The following is a 12,456-nucleotide window of genomic DNA, read 5'->3' on the forward strand; positions in this document are numbered from 1 at the left end:
ATGGGGTCAGATTCAAAACCAGACAACTTGACGTCCACTTTCTAAAATGAAATATTAGCTTGGCTAAGAAGGATACGTAAAGATGAGAAGGAAACGTAAGATAAAGTTATGAGGAACACATGGTTCCAGTATCCTTTTAAGAAATCTTTTAAAATATAAGCAATCACCTTTCACTCCCTTTTTGCCAAAGCAGACTGGCAAAAACGTCTTCCTCTAACCCTTTCCCAGCGCATTACCTAGACCCGACTTAAAGCACCTGGTCATGCTGTCATCACCACACATTCATTTGTCCCACAGTGATGTAAACCCTGCTATGTATGCAGGAACCCCTCACTCACCACTAAATCCTTTCAAGCATCCAGCGCCATCAACAGCCCCTCTTTAAATGTTCACTGAACTAAATTGACAAGGAAGAATTAGGACGATGAAAGGCAGAGAAGAGAACCAGACACAAAGGGGCAGGAGAAGGAGCAAGAAAGAAGGAACACTGAGAAGCAGCAAAAGAAACTTCTTGCCCTGTCTTCCCAGCCTGAGCAGGGAAACGTTAGTTGAAGTTAAATTCCTTTCCAGATCATTCTGCCACCAGGCAAGCTCAAGAAATCAGGAAGGTCTTCATACAGGTGACCATGCAGCAGAGTCTGGGAAGAAGGAAAAAGAGCTTCCCCCAGACATGAGAGTGATAAGGCATGAAAAGGAGAACATTTCAAGGCACATCTCTACTTCTTGATAAATGGAAGAATAAGGCGAAAGAACTCAGCAAGGGGCTTCCCTGGTGGCGCAGTGGTTGAGAGTCCGCCTGCCGATGCAGGAGACGCGGGTTTGTGCCCCGGTCCGGGAAGATCCCACATGCCGCGGAGCAGCTGGGCCCGTGAGCCATGGCCGCTGAGCCTGCGCGTCCGGAGCCTGTGCTCCGCAACGGAAGAGGCCACAACAGTGAGTGGCCCGCGTACCTCAAAAAAAAAAAAAAAAAAAAAAAAAAAAGAACTCAGCAAGAATAAACTTGAGTGTCATTCAACAGAGTTTAGGCTTTAGCCTGTACAGTCTCAAACTCAAAAGTATAGGATCCAGGGAGCTAAGATCAATAAAACAGATGTAGGGCACCTCGGTGTCAGATTGGAAAGCACTTGCCTTGTCTATAGAAAGAGGCTCTATTCAGCTTCAGCTTTCTGGTGCTAGGCTGGAATGCAGACCCATTGTGGCCGATCTTCAATTCCCCAAGAGAAACCAAAATCTACGTTTTTGTGTAAAATAACCTTAGTGGTAAGCAATGACAACCTCCTCACAGACAAAGGAGAATCACTGAATGTTTTTAAGCAGAGAAGTAATAGCATCAGATTTTCATTTTAGAAAGACTACATGTGCATCCATAGGGAGGATTAACTGTAAAGACCTACTAGCCACCTACTAGTAGTAGCCAGCACTAGCCTACTGCATGCAGTTGGACTAGTGAGCCTCAAGAAGCCTAATCCAGTAATGAAGCTGGAAAAAAGAGTTTGTAAATAAGAAATATTTAGGCAGTAGAAGGACTCAACTTGTAAACTGAATGGAAGTAGGGAATAAGTGAGAGTTTTATCATTTTTTTCTACCTAAAATTGCACAGTAGTGAATGGAAAAGCTAAGTTCACACTTAGACATGTTAATTGTAAAATTCTTATGAAATATCCAAGAGGTAGTAACACTACTCAAAATAAAATTGTGAAAATCATGTAGCAACTTGCAAAAGTGATCATGCATTGATGTCAAGTGGGGAAATGACTACAAATATTTATCTGCACCAAGATGACAAAAATATTCAATGATATACAAATTATATGAGCATGCGAAGACTGAATGTAATTTTTTAAAATCACAATGGTTTAATTTGTTGAAATGACAGGATTTTACAAGATTTTTCCTTCTTATTTATTTTACTGTGATCTTGTAAAAACTGTTTTTCAGTGAAAATAATAATAATAATAAAAAAGATGGCCAATAGTTTCTGTGGGAGTTAAGAGGAGACAAGCTTGCCATAACCTAAGAATTTAGGGAAGAGTTTAGGGAGAAGGTGAGGCTTGAACAAGGCCTGGAAGGACTGGAAAGTAATTATCACCTAAAGATGAATGTTTCCCCTGATTTTCTATGAAAAATTGCATTAATTCCAGGAAAAAAACCCACAATTCTACTATATATCGTGGCAAAGGATGAATGAAGCCAATTGCAACCTTGAAACTTATCTGGTCTGCATTTCAAAATCCACTCTGAATTTTCAAATGATAAATCCATGGTTTTTGTTCAAGAGATGACTTGATACAATGGAATTTTCAGGAACCTAGAAATCAGAAAACCTGGATTTGGCAAAGATTCACCCATTAACTTGTTGTTACCCCTAAGAATTCATTCTTTATTCTGGGCTTCCATTTTTCTTTTTTAAAATGGAGGTGTTGAATTAGTTGATTCCTTAAGTTTCTATCCAATAATAAACTATTATTTTTTTTCTGCTAAGAGTACAGGATTCGGATTCTTCACATACAGTTTAAGGCTTATGAAATTATTGACACACCGTGTTTTGTGTTTTCATTTTGTTGTTGATTAAAGAAGTATATTTTTAAGATCATCCATGCCTTCCTAACAAATGAGCTCATCACTCAGAAGCAGCCAACCAAAAGAACAGTAGAATGATCTAGTAAAGGCTCAGCCATGGTGTCAGCTCAGGGACAACACAGTGAGGATTTGAGGCTCTGACCCCCAGAAGGCAGTGTACGTGCTACACCAATACTTGACGCATGCTTCTATGCCTCCAATAACTCGAAAAGTCCAAGAACAAAGAGGTAGAAATAGAAGAGTCCCCTCTCATCACCATACTCAATAACCCACTTGTAGGATTTGTGCTTCCAGTTACACAACCCTAGGCTCTGTTGGGTTGCAGGTTCCAATTCCCAAAGAAGGAACACTTTTGCCAGGAGACACAATGGTGGTTCCAACTGAACTAGAAGCTATTTGAACTCTTCATGACAGTGACGGTCAAAGAAATCAGTTACTGCTGAGATAATCAACCTCGAGGACCATGAGAAGTTAGGGTTGCTTCTACACGATGTCTACGAATACAGGATATTCATTAAGACATCTCTTAGCATTTCCATACCCATTAATAACTGTCATTGGCCAATTGAAACAACCATAATCCAATAACATTAAGGCAACAAAGGGCATAGGATCCTCAGAATGAAGGTCCAGGTCACCCCACTAGGCAAGCATACCAGTGGAAGTATTTGCAGAGGTTGGGGGAAATCTATAATTGATGGTGGAGGAGAGATGATAAATATCAATTACAGCCTCAGGACCAGCAGCAGAAGCAGGGACTGTAGGTGCTTTTCACTGACCCTCTTGCCTTACCTCTTACTTCTTCTAGGAAAATGTACCTTGAAGGCGACTCTGTGAGTAATTGGACTTGTACCTCCACTTGCCAGGAGATGTGATGTCCTCTTATTCTATCATGTTGTTCCCATGGTTTAGTTTGTGAACCAGATATAATTAGAGGGTGTAAATGAATCGCAATGGTGCAAGGGGCAGACTATAAGACATCTTTTTACAACTTTTCAGACTGGATTGGCTTCACTGATCCTCCAAACAGCTGCCACCACAACCAACCTACTCAGTGCAGACCCATGAATTTTGCTACCTGAGGCCAACTAGCCACACATAAGTCTTTGTCTTCTCTGTCCCTTTCTGACTCAGCTTCAGATGAAATGCCACACAAAAGAGCATTTATTGGCATCTGAGAAGCCACTGAAGTTGTTGAATGGTGCAAACCAGTTGTGCTGAGGGGCAAAGCAGTGGGACCAACTCTGGCCAGTAGAGGCAAGAGATGGGAGAGAGGCAGAAAGATAAATTATCTTTCCTTCCTCATTCCCATGGAATGTTCTGGATCATGATTTCACCATGCAACCTGCCCAAATGGGTTGACCTCAGTGATCTGCCATCTCCTTCAGTTCCTTGTGAAGTAATAGGCAGCATGTGACCTCACATTGCCTCACTCCCTTGCTCTCACCCCAGCTGCCCTGGACTTTTATCTCTCAAATAAAATAGAACTTAGTCCTCGGCTCAGATTCTATTTTCTAGGAACCTAAATTAAATAACTACACTATCCAAACCCCTTTGAAGTTAGATATGACCACGCAACTGAATTCTAGCCACTTAGCCACTGGAATATAAGAAGAAACCACATATGCTCATTTCTAAACTTGGCACATAAAAATTTGCTCTCTTTCCCTACCGACTAACTAGAAAGGAAAAATCAGAAGGAAAGCCAGGGCCACTTGGAAGCCTGTATAAGACAGAGCCTATGTGAGCCTGAGTTCTCTGAGTGACAGTGGAAGAGCATGATCTGCTGACTTGTTCACCATCCCATGACCATTCCATGAACTGGAAATAAGCTCCTGTTTGAAGCATATATATTTGAGGTCTATTGCTCATGGCAATCAGCATACCCTAGTTAATTGACTTATGTTGTCATTAAACCGGTAACTACAATTAGTAAAGTTTAAGGTCCTAAAAAAATATATATCACTAAGGCTGTAAGTCACATTTTCCTTTTTTTCTTTTTTTTTTCACCTGCTTACCTGAAACCACATTTTATTTGGAAATTTGTGTAAATGAAGTAAAACAACAAAGTTATGACACATGTCTCCAAAATTCACAGTTAATAGATTAAAAAGTCTCTCCCATCCAGCTACTTTTCAATGCCTCTCTTCACATGTCCAGAAAAAAAGTCAAATGATCTGAGCCGGCAGATGCCAATCTGCTTGGATATCTTCGTGCTGATTTTATTAACAACAGCTAGGAAAGGAAGAGAAACTAAGCTAGATGCAATCACTGAAACTAAGAGATAAACTGATTGAACTAATGAACTAAGAGATGAAACTAAGAATTGAACTAATTCTTCATTTCTACTGTCCATGTTACCCACAAATGAGAACAATTTTTCTCTAAAAAGTAGAAAAGTCCCCATGGGAGGAGCACTTTATTTTTTGATATTATAGTAGATGGTGACCTCCGACCTTAAGAACTCAGGAGGACACTTTGACATATCACCATCCCTCCCCTCCCCCAGATCACTGCTCCTGCTCTTCCACAGACAACCCAAATACTCCTGCTCAATTCACTCTCTTTCTCCCTCCTACTACCCACACAATCAGTCCCTAAATGTAAGCCTGTGGGGTAGTGGAAATAGTACAGTTCCTGCCTTTCTCTCCCAGTGCTGTATTCAGTAAGAAAAGAACAGATGCTGGGTCAGTCATGTGCTGCAGATGAATGGGAGCAGCTTAGCAGAGATGCTGCTAAAGGAGAGACCCAAACCAACCCAAAGACCAGGGAGGGGGTGGATCAGGAATACCAGATGAAGTCGACATCTGAGGCTTCTTGCTGGGGGCAAAGAAGCAGGTCATAGATCTTGCTAGATCTCAGCCACACTAATGGGACATCTTTTTTTTTTAATTGAAGTATAGTTGATTTGCAATGTTGTGTTAGCTTCTGTTGTACAGAAAAGGGGTTTAGTTATACATATACATATTCTTTTTCATATTCTTTTCCATTATGGTTAATGACAGAATATTGAATATAGCTCCCTGTGATTTACAATAGGACCTTGCTATTTATCCATTCTCTACATAATAGTTTGCATCTGATGGAATGAGATATTTGAAATGAAGGGAAAATTTCATATTACCTTTATTTGTTCACTCAGCATAGACTCACTGAGGGCTTACTCTATTCCAGGTGCTGTCACTGGAAATATTGCGGTGGGCAAGATAATTTGATATCTGCTCTAATTGAGCCTGTGGTCTAGTCTAGAAACTCCATACCATACTTTCAACAAGTCAAAGGTGCTGAGGGATTCATTCCCACCTGCTTTCTGCAGAAAATGAATTTCAAAAGAAGTGAATTTCATTACCTTAAACATCACTTATAAAACCCCTAGAAGGGTCCTCTCATGGCTTAAGCTATAAATCTCGAGACGTTGAGCTCAAGACCCTGAACTAAAAGTCAGGGCGCAAGTTCTGAAAAATAGTAATTTCTACCATCTACTTAGGTTCTTTCCTCTCCTAAGGTTTGCTCCCATGAGTTAGGTATTGGATCCCCCTTTTCAGCTGAAAAAAATAGAGCCTGAGAGAGGTTAAATCAAGTCACATACCTCTTCTTTCATTTTTGTTTACTCATTTGTTAGACGGCCATATTTGCACATATTTGTTTGGCATTCAGTAAATACTTGGAGGCACATTTATTGACTATCCACATATTTATCAGACATCCAGTAAATTTATTGTTCATCCACTATCCATCAGTGTGTGTGTGTGTGTGTATATGTACTTTTCTAGGCTGGAAAGAACAATGAACAAAAGAGACCCTCCCCACAAAACCCAAGAAAAAAGCACTTGCCCTCATGGGGCTTGCCTCCTAGAATGGAAAAAAAGGTTAGAAATTCTTAAATGAGTAAAATCAATACTTATTAAATAGTGAAAAGTACAAAGGGAAAAATAAATCGGGAAGAGGAAAGGAAGTGTGAGGTGGGGGATGTAATTTCAGATAGGGAAGGACTGTTGAGAAAATGACAGGGGAGCAGACAGCTGAGGAGTTGGGGAGTGAGCCATGCAGGTTTCCAGGGGGAAAGCTCTCCATGAGAGGTCGCATAAGTGCAAAGACTCTGAGTGGGAAGCATGCTGGCCTGTCTGAGTGGCAGCAATGAGGCCAGGGAGTTGAAATCAAATAAGTGGGTGAATAGCAAGAAAAAAGGTCAGAGAAGCACAAAGATGAAAGATCATGTAAAAACTGGCTTTACTCAGTCATTGTAAGAACAATGGCTTTTACTCAAATTAGGATGAGAAACCATGAAAGGGTGCTGAGGATTGGAAAGACATCATCTCACCTATATCTTAACAGAATCACTCTGGCTGTCTTACTGAGAATAGATTTTAGAGAGGTAAGGGCAGAGCAGTGAGACCAGGATGATCTTGGAACAATCCAAGTGAGAGAGAGCTCGCGGCTTAACCCAGAGCAGTAATAACGAAGGTGCTAAGAATGGCCAGCTTCTGCATATATCGAGAAGGCAGAGCCAACAGATTTTCTGACAGATAGATGTGGGTTGTGAGAAAAAAAAAAAAAAAAGAGGAAAGTCTGAGATGCCCTGAACACCTGTAGCCAGAGCAGTAGGAAGAATGGATTGTCATTTACTGAAATAAGGAGAGACATTGGGACAGAATCCTCAAACTCAGATCCTTGATCTATAGGATCCTCAGATCCTATAGACCATAAGCCATGCCTAGTTCCATGTAAATTGTAATCTAAACATATGATTTACAGTTTCACTTTTTTGAAATAACAGTGAGGACAAAGCAAGTGGAAAGCAAATAGGGAAGGAGCGATAATTCTTTTTAATTAGTAAGAAATTATAACAAGCCTTCATCCACTTACCATTCTGGATTTATTTCTCACTATTTCCCTGGGATAGTGCCTTGTTTCTAGGAATCTGGTTGTCTGAGTTTGGGATCCTCCAGAAGCAGAGTCTTCAACAAGAATTTTGGTGCAGGGAGTTTGTAGTGGAGCAGTTCTCAGGGAGCAGGAGAAGGGGGTGGTAGAAGAAGGGAACACCAATGCAGAGATGCATCACTGACCTGGTTACCACCCTGGGCCACTGAGGCTCAGCACCACTGGTTGGGGGGATCTCTGAGAAACCACATAGAATGCATCTCAGAATTGTCCCTGTGACAATTCTGGGATATTCCCACGGACTCTCAGCTTCCCTTAGCTGTGGGATACCTCCACAGACATTGACTCCCTAACACTTGTGGACCATCTTTGCTGTACTGAACAGGATTTCTAGGCATCAAAGAAAGCCTGAGGCCAACAAAGCAGAGACACATCCTTGTAGACACTTGGGATGGGACCCTGTCACTGTGTGGAACTGTCTAGCCCCCTTGATCTTACACCAGGTGGGAGGGTGGTGACATGTGGTGCAGGTCATCACAAATGACCACTACACATGTTTCCCATCACCTGGCCTGTTCTTTCACCTTCTCACACTTCAGTCATCCTGTTTTCCTTCCACCACCATTGCACTCAAACACACCCTCTCCTTCCTCTCTACCTACAATTGTGAATAACAGTCAAATTCCAGCTGGAATGTCACTTTCTCCAAAGAGCCTTGGACTCCTTCCAGTTAAATGAGCCTCTCACTCTTCTTAATGCCTACAGCATGAACACACCTAAATTTGGACCCTTAACTCCAATCAATGCTTTATGGATAGCTAGAGATTTATGAATGTTGGTAATTTACCTTCCCAAGTAGATCATAAATATTTCAGGGACTTCCCTGGTGGTCCAGTGGTTAAGATTATGCACTTCCTACAGACTGAAAGTGAGGGGATGGAAAAAGATATTCCATGCAAATGGAAATCAAAAGAACGCTGGAGTAGCAATTCTCATATCAGACAAAATAGACTTTAAAATAAAGACTATTACAAGAGACAAAGAAGGACACTACAAAATGATCAAAGGATCAAACCAGTGAGAAAATATAACAATTGTAAATATTTATGCACCCAACATAGGAGCACCTCTATACAGAAGGCAAATGCTGACAGCCATAAAAGGGGAAATCAACAGTAACACAATCATAGTAGGGGACTTTAACACCTCACTTTCACAAATGGACAGATCAACCAAAATGAAAATAAATAAGGAAACACAAACTTTAAATGATACATTAAACAAGATGCACTTAATTGATATTTATAGGACATTCCATCCAAAAACAACAGAATACACATTTTTCTCAAGTGCTCATGGAACATTCTCCAGGATAGATCATATCTTGGGTCACAAATCAAGCCTTGGTAAACTTAAGAAAATTAAAATCACATCAAGTATATTTTCTGACCACAACGTTATGAGACTACATATCAATTACAGGAAAAATCTGTAAGAAACACAAACACATGGAGGCTAAACAACATACTACTTAATAACCAAGAGATCACTGAAGAAATCAAAGAGGAAATAAAACAATACCTAGAAACAAATGACAATGAAAATATGACAACCCGAAACCTATGGGATGCAGCAAAAGCAGTTCTAAGAGGGAAGTTTGTAGCAATACAATCCTACCTTAAGAAACAAGAAACATCTCAAATAAACAACTTAACACTACACCTAAAGCAATTAGAGAAAGAAGAACAAAAAACCGCAAAGTTAGCAGAAGGAAAGAAATCATAAAGACCAGATCAGAAATAAATGAAAAAAAAATGAAGGAATTAATAGCAAAGATCAATAAAACTAAAAGCAGGTTCTTTGAGAAGATAAACAAAATTTATAAACCATTAGTCAGACTTATCAAGAAAAAAAGGGAGAAGACTCAAGTCAATAGAATTAGAAATGAGAAAAGAGAAGTAACAACTGATACTGCAGAAATACAAAGGATCATGAGAGATTACTACAAGCAACTCTATGCCAACAAAATGGACATACTGGAAGAAATGGACAAATTCTTAGAAATGCACAACCTTCTGAGACTGAAGCAGGAAGAAATAGAAAATATGAACAGACCAATCATAAGCACTGAAATTGAAATTGTGATTAAAAATCTTCCAACAAACAAAAGCCAAGGGCCAGATGGCTTCACAGGTGAATTCTATCAAACATTTAGAGAAGAGTTATCACCTATCCTCAAACTCTTCCAAAATACAGCAGAGGGAGGAATGCTCCCAAACTCATTCTACGAGGCCACCATCACTCTGATACCAAAACCAGACAAAGATGTCACAAAGAAAGAAATCTACAGGCCAATATCACTGATGAACATAGATGCAAAGATCCTCAACAAAATACTAGCAAACAGAATCCAACAGCACATTAAAAGGATCATACACTATGATCAAGTTAGGTTTATACCAGGAATGCAAGGATTCTTCAATATACACAAATCAATCAACGTGATACACCATATTAACAAATTGAAGGAGAAAAACCACATGATCATCTCAATAGATGCAGGGAAAGCTATCGACAAAATTCAACACCGATTTATGATAAAAACCCTCCAGAAAATAGGCATAGAGGGAACTTTCCTCAACATAATAAAGGCCGTATATGACAAACCCACAGCCAACATCATCCTCAATGGTGAAAAACTGAAACCATTTCACTAAGATCAGGAACAAAACAAGGTTGCCCACTCCCACCACATTATTCAACATAGTTTTGGAAGTTTTAGCCACAGCCATCAGAGAAGAACAAGAAATGAAAGGAATCCAAATTGGAAAAGAAGTAGTAAAGCTGTCACTGTTTGCAGATGACATGATACTATACATAGAGAATCCTAAAGATGCTACCAGAAAACTACTAAACCTAACCAATGAATTTTGTAAATTAGCAGGATACAAAATTAATGTACAGAAATCTCTGGCATTCCTATACACTAATGATGAAAAATCTGAAAGTGCAATCAAGAAAACACTCCCATTTACCATTGCAACAAAAAGAATAAAATACCTAGGAATAAACCTACCTAAGGAGACAAAAGACCTCTATACAGAAAATTATAAGACACCGATGAAAGAAATTAAAGATGATACAAATAGATGGAGAGATATACCATGTTCTTGGATTGGAAGAATCAACATTGTGAAAATGACTCTACTACCCAAAGCAATCTACAGATTCAATGAAATCCCTATCAAACTACCACTGGCATTTTTCACAGAAATAGAACAAAAAATTTCACAATTTGTATGGAAACACAAAAGACCCCAAATAGCCAAAGCAATCTTGAGAAAGAAAAATGGAGCTGGAGGAATCAGGCTCCCTGACTTCAGACTATACTACAAAGCTACAGTAATAAAGACAGTATGGTACTGGCACAAAAACAGAAATATAGATCAATGGTACAAGATAGAAAGCCCAGAGATAAACCCACACACATATGGTCACCTTATATTTGATAAAGGAGGCAAGAATATACAGTGGAGAAAAGACAGCCTCTTCAATAAGTGGTGCTGGGAAAACTGGACAGCTACATGGAAAAGAACGAAATTAGAACACTCCCTAACAGCATCCACAAAAATAAACTCAAAATGGATTAAAGACCTAACTATAAGGCCAGACACCGTCAAACTCTTAGAGGAAAACATAGGCAGAACACTCTATGACATAAATCACAGCAAGATCCTTTTTGACCCACAATCCTAAAGAAATGGAAATAAAAAAAATAATAAACAAATGGGACCTAATGAAACTTAAAAGCTTTTGCGCAGCAAAGGAAACCATAAACGAGACGAAAAGAAAACCCTCAGAATGGGAGAAAATATTTGAAAATGAAGCAACTGATAAAGGATTAACCTTCAAAATTTACAAGCAGCTCATGCAGCTCAACATTAAAAAAACAAACAGCCCAATCCAAAAATAGGCAGAAGACCTAAATAGACATTTCTCCAAAGAAGATATATACAGACTGCCAACAGACACATGGAAGAATGCTCAACCTCATTAATCATTAGAGAAGTGCAAATCAAAAGTACCATGAGATATCACCTCACACCAGTCAGAATGGCCATCATCAAAAAATCTATAAACAATAAATGCTGGAGAGGGTGTGGAGAAAATGACACCTTCTTGCACTGTTGGTGGGAATGTAAATTGATATAGCCACTATGGAGAACAGTATGGAGGTTCCTTAAAAACCTAAAAATAGAACTACCATACAACCCAGCTATCCCACTACTGGGCATATACCCTGAGAAAACCATAATTCAAAAAGAGTCATGTACCACAATGTTCATTGCAGCTCTATTTACAATAGCCATGACATGGAAGCAACCTAAGTGTCCATCAACAGATGAATGGGTAAAGAAGATGTGGCACATGTATACAGTGGAATATTTCTCAGCCATAAAAAGGAACGAAACTCAGTTATTTGTAGTGAGGTGGATGGACCTAGAGTCTGTCCTACAGAGTGAAGTAAGTCAGAAGGAGAAAAACAAATACCGTTTGTTAACACATATGTATGGAATCAAAAATAATAATAATAATGCTCATGAAGAACCTAGGGGCAAGATGGGAATAAAGATGCAGCCTTACTAGAGAATGGACTTGAGGATACGGGGAGGGGGAAGGGTAAGCTGGGACAAAGTGAGAGATTGGCATGGACATATATACACTAACAAACTTAAAATAGATAGCTAGTGGGAAGCAGCCACATAGCACTGGGAGATCAGCTCGGTGCTTTGTGACCACCTAGAGGGGTGGGATAGGGAGGGTGAGAAGGAGGGAGATGCAAGAGGGAGGAGATATGGGGACATATATATATGTATAACTGATTCACTTTGTTATAAAGCTGAAACTAACACACCATTGTAAAGCAATTATACTCCAATAAAGATGTTAAAAAAATAAAAACTATTACAAGAGACAAAGAAGGGCACTACATAA

This window comes from Stenella coeruleoalba (assembly GCF_951394435.1).
Source record: "Stenella coeruleoalba genome assembly, chromosome: 5".
Classification (NCBI taxonomy): Eukaryota; Metazoa; Chordata; class Mammalia; order Artiodactyla; family Delphinidae; genus Stenella; species Stenella coeruleoalba.